The following is an 18,397-nucleotide window of genomic DNA, read 5'->3' as shown; positions in this document are numbered from 1 at the left end:
AGGCACCATCACAGAATTACTTTTGTTCATCTGTAGTCCTGACGCTTCCTCTTATAGGCAAAGAATCTCTAGGCATCTAGAGCCCAAGGAGCGTGGGTTGGCAAGTAAAGTAGCAAGTCATCAGTGTAAAGCGCAATGCATTCTTCTGCATCAGTACCCCAGGAGCATGCCACCATTGCATCGAATGAGCCTCTCTAGAGGTTTGATTGCTAAGGCGAACACGAGTGGGGAGAGTGGGAATCCCTGCTAAGTGCCCCAGCAATTGGGAAAGGGCAGGGACAGCATGGCATTAACTCACACTTAAGGTGGTATAGAGCAGGCTCATCAGTCTACGAAAGTGAGGTCCGAAGCCAGCCCTCCTCAGAACTCCCATCAAGAAGGGCCATGCAACAGTATTGAACGCTTTCTCAAATTCAATTAAAAGCTGTGCTGTTGGTTAGGGGATGCAGTGTACCTAGAAAAACACCAATTGGACTCTAGGGTGCAAACAAAGATGACTTTCATGCAAGCAGAGAAAAGGAGCATATATTTGTCAGGACTGAACAGCTGATTTCCTCAGGAGCAGAAGCTGGACCCAACGCCCCCCACCAATATCTGCAACAACTTATAATACAGTCAGCGCAAGACATTAACAAGGGGGAAAGGGGAAGTGGATAAACAAGAGAGACTGCCTTGCAGGGAATTTTTGGCTGCTTCTCTGGTGCTATATGTAACAGCTACCTGTAAAGGAAGGTTACACAAACAGAACATATACATTTCAACAGATATGCTAATGTTAGGGAAAACGCTTTTCCTATTTAGTATACTTCAATAACTCATACCCTCCATTTAGCAATTAAATATCACAGTTAACATAAAGAGGGTAACAACCCTGTGACAGAATGATATTATAGATTGTATTATTGGAGTGAGTGGTAAGTCTGATATGAGGATTGACTTGTAAATTATATCTTTCTTTTTTGTGTTGCAATACAATGTCAAATAATATTTTAAGTTTTTTGAGTAGTCTAATATTCGCCAGGACAAACAGCCTGCAAATTCTTTTATGTGAGAAATATTGATGCTGCTGGTAATTGTTATCTTCAATTTAATGTCTATTGCACAAAAGGAAATTACGTCTTGACCTTCTAATTTACTGACGGAGACTTGAACTCTCTACGAAGTGTGAGCATGGAGAGACAGGCAGTACTTGCGATACAAAGCTTTGAGACACTGCTTCTCAAGTCTAGAACTACAAGCCAGGACATGCCCAGAGGTGCTTTGACTGATGTAAGTTTTTGTTCTGTGAGGAAATACACAGGGGCTGGAGAGGAGCTACCAGCATCTCCAAAGGATCAGTTGAAGTGCACTGCCTTGCAAGGCGAGTGCCCGAATCACAAGCTAAATCCAGCTCTTGCTCAAAACACTTGAATGCTGACTTCCTTGATGCATCCGCCATCTTGGAATTTCAAAGTTGCAGTGTGTTACGAACATGCGAAGAATTGGGGGTCAACAGAAGTTTTGTGGATGGCATTCCGTGCCTCCAAAGGGGATATTGTCGGGGTCTTGTCAGCCTCTGGTGTACTGGACTTCTGTACAGGTGAGTCCTTGTTCCTGCAATAATGTTCCTGACAGTACCTCCCTCCAAAGGGGGCCTCCCCAACTTTGGCTTCTTGGGGTTCATCTTTTGGAAGGCATTTATCAACCTGGGAGCATGCACATTCACATCAGTTTCCCAGGATCATTCCTCTGGACCTAAACCCTTCCCCTCAACCAAATAGTACAATTTTGCCTATGCTATCTTGGAATCTAGTATTCTGCTAACTTCAAATTCTTCTTCTAAACTAACGGTTACTGAGGTTGGGCATTTAGGTATTCTCAATCTTGGGGGGCACTTTTTCAACAGTGATACATGGAACACTGGGTGGATTTTTATCTGCGCTGGGAGTTGAAGCTTAACTGTGACTGATTTATTCTCTTTACTACCTTGAAGGGACCTATGTATCTGGGGTGAAATTTCCTATCACCCTTCAATTGCAAATGACGAGTCCACAGCCACATCTGATCTCCTTTCCCAAATACTGCTCCCACCCTTCTCTTTCTATCTGCACATTTTTTATAAGAAGCTTTAGCTTTCCACAGGTTTTCTTTAGCGGACTGATAGGTTACCTGTAGATTTTTGGCTCTCTTTTCTACCTCTGGGATTGAACCATCTTTCTTTCCTAGCATGAAATTCGGATGTCTACCTGATTTTAAATAAAATGGGGTGTAACCAGTAGAATTGAGTACTAAGTTATTACATGCAAATTCTGCACACCAAATCAAATCAGACCAATCGCCCTCTTGATCCAGAAGGTATAGATGCAAATATTGCTCCAACTCCTGGTTGACCCTTTCAGTTTGTCCATCAGTTTCTGGATGGTAACTGGTGGAGAACCGAGTATCTATTCCCAACCTGTGGGCGAAGGATTTCCAAAACCTGGACACAAATAGTGACCCCCGATCTGAAACCACTACCTTGGGAATTAAATAAGCTTGACTATATGTTATGCAAACAGTTGAGCTAACGGTGGGGACTTAGGGACGGACTTTAATGGAATGAAATGACTCATCTTGGTAAAGAGATCAACAAAAACCAAAATTGTGTTAAATCCCTGGCTGGAATGAAGATCTAGTATTAGGTCCATAGATACGGTGTGCCAAGGATAAGGCACTATCAGCAGTGGTTGCAACAATCCTTGCGGGCTTGTCTACTAGACTTCCCTTTCATGCACTTATCACAAGTTGACACATACTGTTTGATTCGAATATCCATGCTGGGCCACCAGAACGGTCTCTTGACTAAATCTGCAGTCTTCTTTATACCTTTGTGCTCAGCCAGAGGATCATCATGACAGGTTTTCTACGTTAATTCTTGTCGTTTCTTGGTGGGCAAATATAAGGCATCTCTATGAAATGGGAGACCAGCTTTAATTTTTCCTACTGGATCTGCTTTCACCCAAACTCTCATTTCTTTTTCTGGTAGTTTCTCTTGTATCTCTTGGGTAAATTCCACGAATTGCGAAGCACACACAAGCTTGGTGGATGGAATAATGGGTTCTGATTTTGGAACCTTAACTTCTTCTTCCACATTTAATCGTGATAAAGCATCAGCTTTATCATTTGTGGCTCCAGGCTTATATGCGATTACAAAATTGAAGTCTGAAAAATACAGAGACCAGCTTAAGTGATGGGGTGTCAAAGTCTTAGCAGATTTCAAAATTTGCAGATTGCGATAATCAGTAAAAACTATTTCCACATGTTTAGCTCCTAGTAGATAATGTCTCTAATCTCTAAATGCATCCTTGACGGCCAATAATTCTTTATCTACAATTGAATAATTCTTCTATACATCTGTCAACTTTCTAGATCGATAAGCTACTGGATTTAACTGTCCCGTTTGTTTATTTCTCTGAGAAAGTACTCCTCCAGTAGCCTGATCCCACGCATCTGTTTCCACAAAAAAGACCTCTTTTGGGTTTGGATGCATCAAAATAGGGGCCGTTGTGAACTTCTCTTTGAGAAACTGAAAAGCATTTTCTGTTTCTTCTGTAAAATTACATTTTTCTCCTTTCCTCAACAATCGAGTGATGGGGCTTATTATAGCAGAAAAATTATGAATGAATCGCCAATAGAAATTTGAAAAGCCAATAAAACTTTGAATCTCTTGCACACTCCTAGGAGTGGGCCATTCACAGATGGCAAGAACCTTAGAAGAGTCCATAGAAACCCCCTAAGATGATGTCACGAAACCCTAAAACCCTACCTGATCTACATAAAAGGAACACTTTCCAATTTCACGTAAAGATGATTTTCTTGTAGTTTCTATAGAATACTTCTTACATGTTTCATATGTTCTTTTTTATTTTCTGAAAAGATCAGGATGTTGTTGAGATAGACCACAGCTATTAGATCCAAGTACTCTCTCAATACAACGTTCACCAAATGCTGGAAGGCTGCTGGGGGTTACACGATCCACAAGGCATCGCCTGGTATTCGTAGAGCCCACATTTTGTCCGAAAGGTTGTTTTCCACTCATCTCCTACGGCTACTCACACCAAATTGTAAGCTCCTCTCAAATCTAGTTTAGTGAATATTCTTGCTTCTTTCACTTGATCTAAATAACTCTGAAATCAATGGCAGAGGATATCTCTTCTTAACAGTTGCTTGGTTCAATACTCTATAATCCATACAGGAGCGAAGATTTCCATCCTTCTTCAATCAATCAATCAGGAATTTGTAAAGCGCACTACTCAGCCGTGAAGGACTCAAGGTGCTGAGGAGGGGGAAGGAGGAGGCGCTGCTACTGCTCGAACAGCCAGGTCTTGAGAAGTTTCCTAAAGGTAAGGAGGTCTTTGGTCTGGCGCAGGTCGGTGTTAAGAGTGTTCCACGTTTTGGTGGCGAGGTGCGAAAATGATCTATCGCCAGTTGTAGTTCTGCAAACGCGTGTGATGGTTGCGAGGGCGAGGCCAGCAGAGTGGAGATGCCGGGTCGGGTGTTAAAGGAGAGTCGTCTTTTGAGGTATTCTGGTCCGGTGTTGTGAAGTGCTTTGTGAGCATGGGTGAGGAGTTTGAAGGTGATTCTCTTGTTGACTGGGAGCCAGTGCAGGTTTTTCAGATGGTCCGTGATGTGTCAGTGGTAGGGGATGTCCAGGATGAGGCGTGCAGAGGCGTTCTGGATGCGTTGCAGCCTCTTCTGGAGTTTGGCCGTGGTTCCTGCGTAGAGGGCTTTGCCATAGTCCAGCTTGCTGCGTACGAGGGCTTGGGTGACTGTTCTGGTTTCTGTGGGTATCCATTTGGAGATCTTTCGGAGCATGTGGAGGGTGTTGAAGCAGGAGGAGGAGATGGCGTTGACTTGCTGGGTCATGGATAGTGAGGTTCGAAGATGAATCCAAGGTTGCGTGCGTGGTCAGTGGGAGTCGGAGCAGTTCCGAGAGTGGCAGGCCACCAGGAGTTATCCCATTCGGAGGTGTGGAGCCGAAGATAAGGACTTCTGTCTTGTCAGAATTGAGTTAGAGGCAGCTGCTCTTCATCCATTTGGTGATGGCCTTCATTCCTTCGTGGAGGTATGTCTTGGCGGAGTCCTTGGTGAGGGAGAGGATCAGCTGGGTGTCCTCGGCATATGAGATGATGTTGAGGTTGTGGGATCGGGTGATGTTAGCGAGCGGGCCATGTAGACGTTGAAGAGGGTCGGGCTGAGGGACAAACCCCGGGGTATGCCGCAGAGGATTTTGGTGGCCTCCAAGCGAAATGGGAGGTGGAGGTGGACTCTCTAGATTCTGTCGGAGAGAAAGGAGGTGACCCAGTCCAGGACTCTGTCGCAGATTCCAGCGTTGTGGAGGCATGAGCTTAGGGTGTGGTGGCAGACATTGTTGAACGCAGTCGAGAGGTCCAGGAGGATGAAGGCCACGGTTTCGCCGCTGTCCAGTATGGTTCTGATGTCATCGGTGGCGCCGATGAGGGCGGTTTCAGTGCTGTTGTTTCAGCAGAATCCGGATTGGGAAGGGTCCAGGGTGTGGTTTTCCTCAAGGAAGCAGGTTAGTTGTCTGTTGACAGCCTTCTCAATGACTTTTGCCAGGAAGGGGAGCAGGAAGATAGGCCAGACGTTCTTGAGGTCCTTTGGGTCTGCCTCGGGTTTTTTTAGGACGGCATCGACATTTGGAATGAAAAATAAAAGAGAAGAGACTGGGGATTGAGATAGACAAAGGAACCCGTTCTCTAAATATTCCTCTAGATATTTCTTTAGATACTGGTTATTGGCCTCAGTTAAGGCGTAGATCCGAATACAAGGTAAGATTGCTCCTGGTTCCAGTTCTATCTTGCAATCGTAGACTCGATGAGAAGGTAACTTTTCTGCATTATTTTTGTCAAACATACTCACTAGATCCCAATACTCTTTAGGGATTTCTTTTGCATCCATAACACAAATTGTGCAGGGTATTGAAGCCAACTCTGTGGCCGGCGAGTCGAGAATGTTCTTGAATTCCTTCCGAAAGCATTGTTACTTACAAAAGTCAGAATTCAGTTCCACTGTGCGTTCCTCCCAATCAATCTTTGGATTATGTTCAGTCAAGCATGGCAAACCTAGAATCAACTGGAATTGAGGTGCATCAATTAATTTGAATCTCAAAAATTATCTATGGCCACTTGTACTCAATAGTTTTATAATTTCAGTTTCTTCAGTTATTGGACCAGAAGTTATATTAGTCCCATCTATGGCTCAAACTGTCTGAGGAATCTTTTTCTTTACAAAACGCATCTTCTTGGCATACTTCTGATCATAAAAGTTCCCAGTGGCTCCTGAGTCAATCATTACTAAAACATTCTTTAGGTTTAGTTTCTAGACTTTGCCGTGAAGGGCACTACTAGAGGAGGTGCTTTGGACTGCAAGGTATTAGCTGCCAGTTGGGTTTCAAAATTCACAAGGCTACCTGGAGTTGACTCAAATTCTTTTATAACTACGGCAACTCCTTCTACAGGTGAGATCTGTTTTTTCCCGACAAATTGGTCTTGGGTTTCTTGGTACACTCTCACGAAATGTCCTGGATTTCCTCAATACATACAAAAAAGTTCTTTAACCTCCTCTTCTCTCTTTCTTTTTTGGAAAGTGGGTCTCTAACTGAGCCTATCTGCATTGCTTCTTCTGCTGACGAACGATCTGCCTTACTAATTTAAATTCTGATTCTGTCAAACTGGGGAGGTTGAGGACGAAATTCTCTCTTCTTTTCTGATCTCCTTTCACTCAATCTGTGATCTCTCTGACAAACTAAATCTATTGCCTCAGAAATTTCTTGTGGTCGGTTTGGGATCTGAGCTAAAGCATCTTCCGGTTCATCCATAAGACCTCGATAAAAAATTGCTATGCGCTTGCTCTCAGGCCATTCAGTTTCTACAATTAATTTTTTGAATTGTGCCAAATCTGAAATCAGATCTAGATTTCCTTGCCTTAGTTGTAATAACTCATTGTCTGTCACTTGGTTGGCTGAAAAATCATGAGGAATTCTAACTTGAGCCTATCAAAGTCACATAGAATGGTGTCATTCCAAGCTATAATAGGCATAACCCAAGCCGCAGCATCTCCACTCAAATAAGACAGTATGAAATCAACTTTGGATTGATCCTCTCAAAACACCACTGGTCTGCATAAAAAAAAATTAAATATCTGTACCTTTTGTGGATCCCCACTGAATCTTTCAGGACGAGCCAACAGAATAATCAGGAAAAGGGGGTGAATACCTGTGTGGAGATCTCGGAAGCGTGTGAGGGCAAACTTGTGGTATCTTATTTTCTATTGTTAAAGGTTTCTATTTTGGTATGTTCCTTTCTTCCCCTTTTCTTATCTCAAGAAATGTATTGTTCCTATTTCATTCTAAGTTGGAATGTTACCTTTCAAATGCGGAGTACGTGTAAAATCCTGTGGATATGCGATCTCAGTGGCTGGAGTTTTTTCTGTTACATTAATATTAACGCTCTACTTAGTACATCCAGAGTCTTCATTTCACCATCTGTACCAAAATTTGGCGACGACTGGACGTACCCTTAATATGTTTTACTTCAAGAAACTTCAACATAGTCTTCGATCATCTTTACATAATAACAACGCTTGAGGTACAGTCATACTTTCATTGCTACGCACTAGTATTGATAAATTTCCGTGTTTTTAGGAGACCTATTGCTGGCATCTCCTAACGCGCGCTTCCTCTAGGGCCTCTTCATTTAAAGCCCTGTTGACTGCTATCCTTTCATGCTGTTTTCTGTGCATGCTATGGACAGTGACCCATCAACTGACAAGTCACTTTCTTCGGGCTGAGCTTGGTGTAATTTTCACGAGCTGTCCCCCTTCTCCAACACATAGAATTTCGACAAATGCTTTTTCACAACAAACGTTGTATCAGCTTTATTCTTACCGATTTATCTTTTGCTGCATTGTCTTCTTCGGAATGTCTATTTTTAGCAACATAGAAAAAGGACTTCAACTAGGAAGCATCCAAGAGGCAAAACTGAAAAAGGACTATGACTTATTATTCAACACTCAAATATTGGTGCTTCATATGAACAACACCTTTAATTTATACTTAAAAAAAAAAAAAATTGTGTTATGATTATTGAAACTCTTAGCTTTTTTTCCCCTTCCTGCAGGGGACCTCAGGCATAAAATTTGTATACTGGTGTAATCATTTTTACAGTTATATTTTAGTTATCATTATATATTGTGTTAGTGCTGTAAATATATTTCGCATTATTTCTTTTCCTTACAATGCTGCACATTACTCCACCACCTTTCTTCTTACTGGTTCCTGGAGAACCACAAACTCCTTGGCCTAAATGGAAAAAAGTATTTTTAACATTCATTTATATATGTGGCAGTACTTTATAAGCTGAAAGAAAAACCTCCCTACTATAGCATTGTTTAGGAGGTGAAGGACAAGACGTTTTGGAAACTTTATCACCCATTACAGCATCTGAAGAAAGTGGAGGAGATGTGACATTAAATAAATTTGAATGTACATTATTAACATGAGACAAAACACTATTTGCCAAAAATATCTATTAAATTACAAAGATGTCATTTTGGCAAATGCAAACAGAATGATGAAGAAAGTGTATAAGATTTTGTTAATGCTCTGAGTAATTTACCTGCAAGATGCAATTTTGGAAACAGTGTAGAAGAACGGATACAAGACCAATTTATGTTGGAGTGTAATAGTGATAAAATTAGAGAGGAATTATGGTCTAAGAGCGATCCCAGTCTTGATGAGGTTTTGGCCATAGCGAAATAAGTAGGGTATTCCATGTCATGCCTTCGAGAATTCCAGAAATATAAAGAAATGACTTCAAGTGTACAAAAACTCAAACTTAAAGATAACCCCACAAAAAAATGTCTTCAAAGGGAAAACTGTTATGTTACAGGTGTGCATCCATAAGTCACCTTGCTAACTGAAAGGATTGTCCTGCTCTCAAGATTATATGCAATTGTTATGGTAACAAAGAGTGTATTTTGCTATATGTAATTCAGTAGCTATAATTAAGTGGAAAGTTAATGAGGTTAGGGATTGTGAAGATTCTGGCTTTGTTTTGCAATTAGTGAATGATGTAAATTGTGTTTACAATACACGTTGCAAATATCCGTCAGATGAAGTGATACTGAATAGTTTGAGTGTATCTATGATGATGGATTTGGGAGCCAAACCATCATTGGTTTCTGAATCTGACTATTCTAATTATTTTGAAGGTGTGGTCCAATTGTTTGAACCCGACGTTACACCTTGTAGTTATGGTGGGAAATCCATTGAGTCAACAGGATATTTTAATGCCAATATTATTTTCAAAGGAAAGAAAGCTACGGGGAACTTTTATGTGCCTGGGAAAGGTGACACTATTTTGAGTTGTGCCTGTGAAGGGTGACACTATTTTGAGGTGGTCACACCAGAAACTGCTAGAAATTTATTTAGATCCTAATTCAGTTTCTTAGGTTTCTGTTCACAAAATTGGAATCTTGAGAGAAGAACTAGGAAAATAATTTTCTGATGTGTTTGATTAAAAAAGTGGATGTATTAAAGGATACAAACGCAGCATATGTCTAAAAAATGAAACAGCACCTGTAGCCTGCAAAGTGAGGAATATACCTTTCAGTTTGCAAGAAGCTGTATGCTCTGAACTTAAAAAGGTTGCAATCTGAAGGGATTATTGAAACAGATGAGGCTTCACAATGGATAGCTCCTGCGGTTTTAGCTACAAAAAGGTCAGGGAACATCAGAGTTTGTTTTTACCTTAGGCACTTAAATAAAGCAGTAATAGAAGATAAATTTCATTTGCCCAATATCACAGAGATGATTAGTTCATCAGTTCAGTTTATTGGACATGCAAACATTTTTAAAATTTTGGATTAACGTTCAACCGGTCATCAGGTACAGTTAAGTGATGAATAAAAAAATGTAACATCTTTCATAAAACCTTTTGGTGTGTACAGGTTTAAAAGAATGCCATCTGCCTTATGTTCAACCGTCTCAGTCTTCAAAAGATTAATGAATGACGTACTTGGTGGGAGTGAAGGAGTAACGTTTTTTCAAGATGATGTTTATATTTTCTCTGATACAATGGAAAAGCACACGTCTAAAGTGAAAGAAGCCTTGAGTATTTTCTGGTCAAAGGGAATCACTCTAAAGAGTGAGAAGTGCAAATCTGGATACTCAGAAATAACCTATTTAGGTCATGTGATTTCGGTAGAAGGGGTCAAAACTAAAGAAGATTTAGTGAGGTCTATTTCTGAATTGAAAGGTCCAGAAAAAAAAAAGAAGTGCAAGCTGTAGGAAAATGGCTCCCTGTTGCTGTTACCCGCCACCTTTTGCCTGATATTGATGCTGACTTGAGTGAGAAGTGTGCTGCTAACCAGGTCCCAATACCAGTGTTCTTCACTTACAAATGTCCCATTTCACAATTGGCACATCCCTGGCACACAGATAAGTCCCTTGTAAATGGTACCAGTGGTACCAAGGGCCCAGTGACCAGGGAAGGTCCCAAGGGCTGCAGCATGTGTTATGCCACCCTAAGGGACCCCTCACCTAACACACGCACACTGCCATTGCAGATTGTGTGTGTTGGTGGGGAAAAAAGGCAAAGTCGACATGGCATACCCCTCAGGATGCCATGCACACAAAATACTGCCTGTGGCATGGGTAAGTCACCCCTCAAGCAGGCCTTACAGCCCTAAGGCAGGGTGCACTATACCACAGGTGAGGGCACAGCTGCATGAGCAATATGTCCTTACAGTGTCTAAGTCTATTCTTAGACATTGTATGTACAGTGTGGCCATATTAAGTATATGGTCTGGGAGTTTGTCAAAACGAACTCCACAGCTCCATAATGGCTACACTGAATACTGGGAAGTTTGGTATCAAACTTCTCCGAATAATACACCCACACTGATGCCAGTGTTGGATTTATTACAAAATGCACACAGAGGGCATGTTAGAAGATGCCCCCTGTAACTTACCCCATCCGTCAGTGCAGGACTGACTGGTCAGTGCCAGCCTGCCACTGAGACGAGTTTCTGCCCCCCTGGGGTGAGAGCCTTTGTGCTCTCTGACGACAGAAACAAAGCCTGCACTGGGTGGGGGTGCTGCTCACCTCCCCCTGCAGGAACTGTAACACCTGGCAGTGAGCCTCAAAGGCTCATGCCTTTTGTTACAGCACCCCAGGGCATCCCAGCTAGTGGAGATGCCCGCCCCTCCGGCCACTGCCCCCACTTTTGGCGGCAACGCAGGAGAGGATAATGAGAAAAACAAGGAGGAGTCACCCATTAGTCAAGACAGCCCCTAAGGTGTCCTGAGCGGAGGTGACCCCTGCCTTTAGAAATCCTCCATCTTGAGTTTGGAGAATTCCCCCAATAGAATTAGAGATGTTCCCCCCTCCCCTCAGGGAGGAGGCACAAAGAGGGTGTAGCCACCCTCCAGGACAGTAGCCATTGGCTAATGCCCTCCTGACCTAAACACAACCCTAAATCTAGTATTTAGGGGCACCCCAGAACCTGGGAAAGCAGATGCCTGCACCCTGAACCAAGAAGGACTTCTGTCCTGAAAGCCCTGCAGAGATGACGGAGACGACAACTGCTTTGGCCTAGCCCTACCGGCCGGTCTCCTGACTCGAAGAAAACAGCAACGCATCCGACAGGGACCAGCGACCTCTGAAGCCTCAGAGGACTGCCCTGAACCAAAGGAGCAAGAAACTCCCATGAGCAGCTGCTCCGCTCAACAACAGAAACAACTTTTGCAACTTTTAAAGGACTCACTCTTCCCGCTGGAAGCGTGAGATTTCACCCTCTGCACCAGACGACCCCGGCTCAAGCTCCAGAGAACCAGCACCACAGGGAGGACTCCCAGGTGACTGCGACCTCGTGAGTAGCCGAGACGACCCCCCCCCCCCCCCGGGCCCCTACAGCGACGCATGCAGAGAGAAGAATCCAGAAGCTCCCCTGACCGCGACTGCCTGTAACAAGGAACCCGACGCCTGGACCAAGCACTGCACCCGCAGCATCCAGGACCAGAAGGAACCGAACCTCAGTGCAGGAGTGACCCTCAGGCGACTCTCTGCCTAGCCCAGTCGGTGGCTTGCATGAGAAGCCCCCCTGTGCCCTGCCTGCACCGCCAGAGTGACCCCTGGGTCCCTCCATTGAATCCTACACAAAAACCAACACCTGCTTTGCACACTGCACCCGGCCGCCCATGTGCAGATGAGAGTGTGTTTTGTGTGCCTACTTGTGTCCCCCCAGTGCTCTACAAAACCCCCCTGGTCAGCCCTCTGAGGACGCGGGTACTTACCTGCTGGCAGACTGGAACCGGAGCACCCTTGTTCTTCATAGTTCATGAGTTTTGGGCTCCTCTTTGACTTCCGCACCTGAGCACCCTGTGCTGCTGGTGTGGTAACTTTGGGGTTGCCTTGAACCCCCAACGGTGGGCTGCCTATGCCCAGGAACTTAGACTTGTAAGTGTATTACTTACCTCCCCCAGGAACTGTTGATGTTTGCACTGTGTCCACTTTTAAAATAGCTTATTGCCATTTTTATTAAAACTGTGTATGCTATTGCTCTAATTCAAAGTTCCTAACTTACCTGTGTGGAGTACCTTGCATTTTATGTATTTACTTCAAATCTTGAACTTGTGGTTCTAAAAATAAATTAAGAAAATATGTTTTTCTATATAAAAACTATTGGCCTGGAGTTAAGTCTTTGAGTGTGTGTTCCTCATTTATTGCCTGTGTGTGTACAACAAATGCTTAACACTACCCTCTGATAAGCCTACTGCTCAACCATACTACCACAAAATAGAGCATTAGAATGATCAAATTTTGCCACTATCTTACCTCTAAGGGGAACCCTTGGACTCACTATCTCTTACTTTGAGATAGTATATACAGAGCCAACTTCCTACACAAGCGTTCCTGGGTATGGCTGAATTTTATGCCAGATATGTTCATGTCCTTTTAGGGGGGTTACTCAAAAAAGGTTCAGAATTTCTATGGTCAAACTCATGCCAAAAATGGGTGTGAGGACATAAAACAGGGATGTGGAGTTCCAATAGTCCGACGCCCAGGACATATTGTTTGGGCTCAAGGGCAACAAGTTGTCCTGTTTATTTTGTCCTTGGGACAAGTAGATCCAACCCCCTGTAGCACAAATCCTTTGGCCGTCAGTTTACAAGGAATGGAACAGTCTGCAGCTGAAGTAATATTTGTGTCCATATGTAAATGCTGTTCAAACTTGTATTTATGGTTCATTAATACAAAGCCTTTGTTACTAGGTTGGGCGCTCTGAATAAACATTGTAACGTCACACAGCCAGCACTACTGACAGTGGTTCCAGTATAAAAAAAAAAAAAAAGTGAAAACACGTTTGAAATGTTTAACAATATGAGGCTACGTATAATGCTCCCAGAATGCCGTCTGATTAGATGCAGATGTTTATGAAAGCTTGTAAGCAAGACTGATGATTCTTTGCTTTGAAAATGAAAGGTTCAGAAAAAAAATGCAAATAGGAAAAAAAGTTCTGCTAAATTACTGTGAAATTTTAGGTACTATTTCTTTGAAGCATCATTTACTAAAATGTGTTGCTACATGTTAGTATTTAAAAAAGAAATGTTCATAATGGAAAATCTGTGTAACCATTTTCAACAAGATTATGGGAAACATGAAAATAAGCAAGCACTTGCAAAGCCATCCAATCTGACATTGGTTGACAGTCTTATGGTTTTGTCAATGCGTGTCTTGTTCTGACCTGGTTTTTGTAACACTTTATTGTTGTGGGAGCTGCCAGGCCCTCCTCATTGTAAAAAAACATTGGCAAAAAGCACACCAAAAAAGTTTTTTGGTCTACAACGCACACATTGCCACAGTAGTTCCTGGCACTGAGAAAAACTAATTTGTGAGCCAATATGCTCCTTGTGGAAGAGCAGGACGCTATTACTCACAGTAAAGTCAGCTGATAGAGAAATAGAATTTTAATAAAAACAAGATGTCTTGGGTAACGCCAGACTTAATTAGGGGCCCAATTCTTAAAGAAAGTCACAAACGTGCACCCGTGGTATCTGTCTTTGAATTAGTGGCTTTCATGATTTCACAAGATTATACAGAAGTAGACCAGGAAATCCTACTCCTAAAACATACTTGTGAACTGTATTTTAGCCCAAGCAGATATGCATGTGTAGATCTGCTCATGAGAAAATCTGTTGAGCTTTCACAAGTTCACTTTCCCTCCAACCACTTTTTGCCCCAACCTTGGAAGAACTTCTACTTCTGCCCTTGTCAGTAGTAAATTTCCAACCTTTCTCAGTATTGGAAAAGGTTAGAGAAGAGCTGGTGAAAATCCTTAAAACCTGCAAGTCAGTAAGTTTGCACGGACTCAAAGGCATTCCAGCCCTGAAACTATTGCTTATTGCTTCCTTCAGCCCCAGTATTGAGATCTGTGGAAAGGTGGCAAAATAAAGAACTTGCTATAGTAGGGCTTGAAATTGCTCGTATTCAAACCCTACTATAGTATTAGCCCTGGCATAATCAGGGAGGCTACTATCAGAGCTCTTACATAATGAGATTGCTGCCATAATTCGTCACAGCACTACATGGCACCAAAGGGACAAGTAGATTTTTTTCTTTTACATGACATGTAGATTTAAGCAGCAACCTGCCCCATCGACAAGTAGATATCTTATTAAATTCCACACCCCTGCTCTATCTTCAGATCAGTCTCTTAAAAGTTTTCAACTCGGTTTACCCTGTTGTGTTATAACTGATGCCTGTAACAAAGGGTTAGGATGTGTTCCTAAACAAACATAGAACAAGAAGTAACAATATCTGTTACTTTGCGAGCTCTCAGAGGTGCATAATTACGATATTCTACTATTAAGAAAGAAGTGTTAGCGTTTTTTTGGGCTTTGAAGAAGTTTAAATAGTTTCTATGGGGAGTGTGTTTTATTGTGAAAACTGATCACAAACCTTTACAAGAAATTTTTAGCAAGAAGGGTTTCGATTGTGTTTATTCTCGTATTTGTTAATGGATAGTAGGTTTACAAGACTATCAGTTTGTAGTAAAGTATATAACAGGAGAAGAGGACAAGTCTAACGATTGTTTGTCCCATTTACAAAGACAATTGGGGAAAAGAAGAGGAGTTGTGGTGAGTGGATTAGGATGTTAAAGTATGTCTACTGACAGAAGGTTGCATTTTAGAGAAAGAATGGGTGGGGGGGTTGAACAATAATGAGGAACTGAGCAGTGTGAGAGAGTATTCTTTCAGGGAAAACTATTATTATAAGTGAAAACAAAAATTTAGGGAAGTATGAGAAAATAATGAATGAAGTATCTGTGGATAATGGGCTAGTTTTAAGAGGGAGTAAATTAAAACCACCTTGAGGACTTAGAGAACGTCTGGTGGCTTCGGTGCACAATGGTCATCAAGGTAGAAGTAAAACCAAGGAAAGACTAAGGTCTACTTATTGGTGGCCTGGAATGGATTAAATTGCAGAAAGAAAGATTAGAGATTGCGTGGAGTGTAAATGGTCTGACAAATCTCTTACAGTTAGAACTAATCCTATGGTTGTAAGAGATATTCCTAAATAAGTACGGGAAGATGTATCTTTAGGCATAATTGGTCCCATAAGTTGTGGTGCTTCTAATAAGTATGTTGTGGTTTTAATGGATACTCTCTCCAGGTGGCCAGAAATAATAATGACTTCTGAAATAACTATGCTGTCAATTTTGAGATTTTTGAGTGAGATATTTGCTAGAGAAGGAAACCCTAAAAGTATTTTAAACGGACAATGGGATGCAATTTACATCCAAAAAATGGATACACTGCTGACTGAAAGGGGGATTGTACACAACATGTGCTATCACCCAGAATGTAATGGCCTGATAGAAAAATTCAACAGACTTATAATACGGTCATCACAAGACATTAACGAGGGAGAAGGGGGAAGTGGATAAACAAGAGAGACTGCCCCGTGGGGGAATTCTTAGCTGCTTACTTCTCTGGTGGTATATGTAACAGCTACCTGTAAAGGAAGGCAAACACAAACAGAACATTTCCATGTTAACAGAAATGCTAATGTCAGGGAAAACGCTTTTCCTATTTAGTATACTCATACCCTCATTTAGCAAGTCTTGCGCTCCCCTCTTTCATGTAAATTTCTGTCACTTAATAAATGAAATATCACAGTTAACATGAAGAGGGTAATAATGCTGTGACAGAATGATATAGACTGTATTATTTGAGTGAGTGGTAAGTCTGCTATGAGGATTCACTTGTAAATAAGATCTGTATTGCAATACAACATTGAATAATATTTTAAGTTTTTTTGAGTAATTGAATATTCACCAGGATAAAGTTTGCCAAGTCTTTTATGTGAGAAATATTGATGCTGCGGGTAACTGTTATTTTCAGTTGAATGTCTTTTGCACAAAAGGAAGTTATGTCTTGACCTTCTAATTTACTGATGGATACTTGAACTCTCTGTGAACTGTAAGCATGGAGATACAGACAATACTTGTGATATGAAGCTCTGAGACACTGCTTCTGAAGACTATAGCTATAAGCCAGGAAATGCTCAGAGGTGCTTCAACTGATGAAAGATTTTTTTCTATGAGGAAACACACGCATGCTGAAAAGACCAGCAACAAACTTGCCTACAACTTCAAAGACCTCACTCTTCCCACCGGAAGCGTGAGACTTCACACTCTGCACCCGATGCCCCCGGCTTGAGATCCAGAGAGCCAACACCACAGGGAGGACTCCCCGGCGACTGCGACCCTGTGAGTAGCCCGAGATGACCCCCTGGACCACCACAGCGATGCCTGCAGAGAGAATCCAGAGGCTCCCCCTGACTGTAACAAGGGACCCAACGCCTGGACCAAGCCCTGCACCCGCAGCCCCCAGGACCAGAAGATACCTAACTTCAGTGCAGGAGTGACCCCCAGGCGACCCTCTGCCTAGCCCAGGTGGTGGCTGGCCCGAGACGCCCCCCTGTGCCCTGCCTGCACCGCTAGAGTGACCCCTGGGTCCCTCCATTGAAACCAATACAAAACACGATGCCTGCTTTACACACTGCACCAGGGCGCCCCTGTGCCGCTAAGGGTGTGTGTTTTGTGTGCCTACTTGTGTCCCCCCAGTGCTCTACAAAACCCCCCTGGTCTGCCCCTCTGAGGACACGGGTACTGACCTGCTGGCAGACTGGAACCAGAGCACCCCTGTTCTCCATAGGCGCCTATGTGTTTTGGGCACCTCTTTGACCTCTGCACCTGACCGGCCCTGAGCTGCTGGTGTGGTAACTTTAGGGTTGCCTTGAACCCCCAAAGGTGGGCTGCCTATGCCCAGGAACTGAGACTTGTAAGTGTCTTACTTACCCCCCAATTTAACCAATACTTACCTCCCCCCAGGAATTGTTGATTTTTGCACTGTCTACTTTTAAAATAGCTTATTGCCATTTTAACAAAAACTGTATATATTATTGCTCTAATTCAAAGTTCCTAACTTACCTGTGTGGAGTACCTTGCATTTTATTTATTTACTTCAAATCTTGGACTTGTGGTTCTAAAAATAAATTAAGAAAATATATTTTTCTCTATAAAAACTATTTGCCTGGAGTAAAGTCTTTGAGTGTTTGTTGTTCCTCATTTATTGCCTGTGTGTGTACAACAAATGCTTAACCCCTTCGCTGCCGGGCCATTTCCCCCTCCTGTGCCGAGCCTTTTTTTGGCTATTTGGGGCAATTCGCGCTTAGACCCTCATAACTTTTTGTTCACATAAGCTACCCACGCCAAATGTGCGTCCTTTTTTTCCAACATCCTAGGGATTCTAGAGGTACCCAGACTTTGTGGGTTCCCCAGAAGGAGGCCAGGAAATTAGCCAAAATACAGTGAAAATTTCCCATTTAAAAAACAAAAAAAAACTAAAAAGGGGCTGCAGAAGAAGGCTTGTGTTTTTCCCCCTGAAAAAGCCATCAATAAAGGGTTTGCGGTGCTAAAATCACCAGCTTCCCACCTTTCAGGAACAGGCAGACTTGAATCATAAAACCCAATTTTTCAACCCAATTTTGGCATTTTACTGGGACATACCCCATTTTTACGATTTTTTGTGCTTTCAGCCTCCTTCCAGTCAGTGACAGAAATGGGCGTGAAACCAATGCTGGATCCCAGAAACCGAAACATTTCTGAAAAGTAGACAAAAATTCTGAATTCAGCAAGGGGTAGTTTGTGTAGATCCTACAAGGGTTTCCTACAGAAAATAACAACTGAAAAAAAAATATATTGAAATTGAGGTAAAAAAACTGCAATTTTTGTCTACGTTTTACTCTGTAACTTTTTCCTGCAATGTCAGATTTTTTAAAGCAATATACTG

The sequence above is a fragment of the Pleurodeles waltl genome, chromosome 5, assembly GCF_031143425.1.
Source record: "Pleurodeles waltl isolate 20211129_DDA chromosome 5, aPleWal1.hap1.20221129, whole genome shotgun sequence".
In the NCBI taxonomy this organism is placed as follows: Eukaryota; Metazoa; Chordata; class Amphibia; order Caudata; family Salamandridae; genus Pleurodeles; species Pleurodeles waltl.
Note: the sequence above shows the minus strand (reverse complement) of the source record.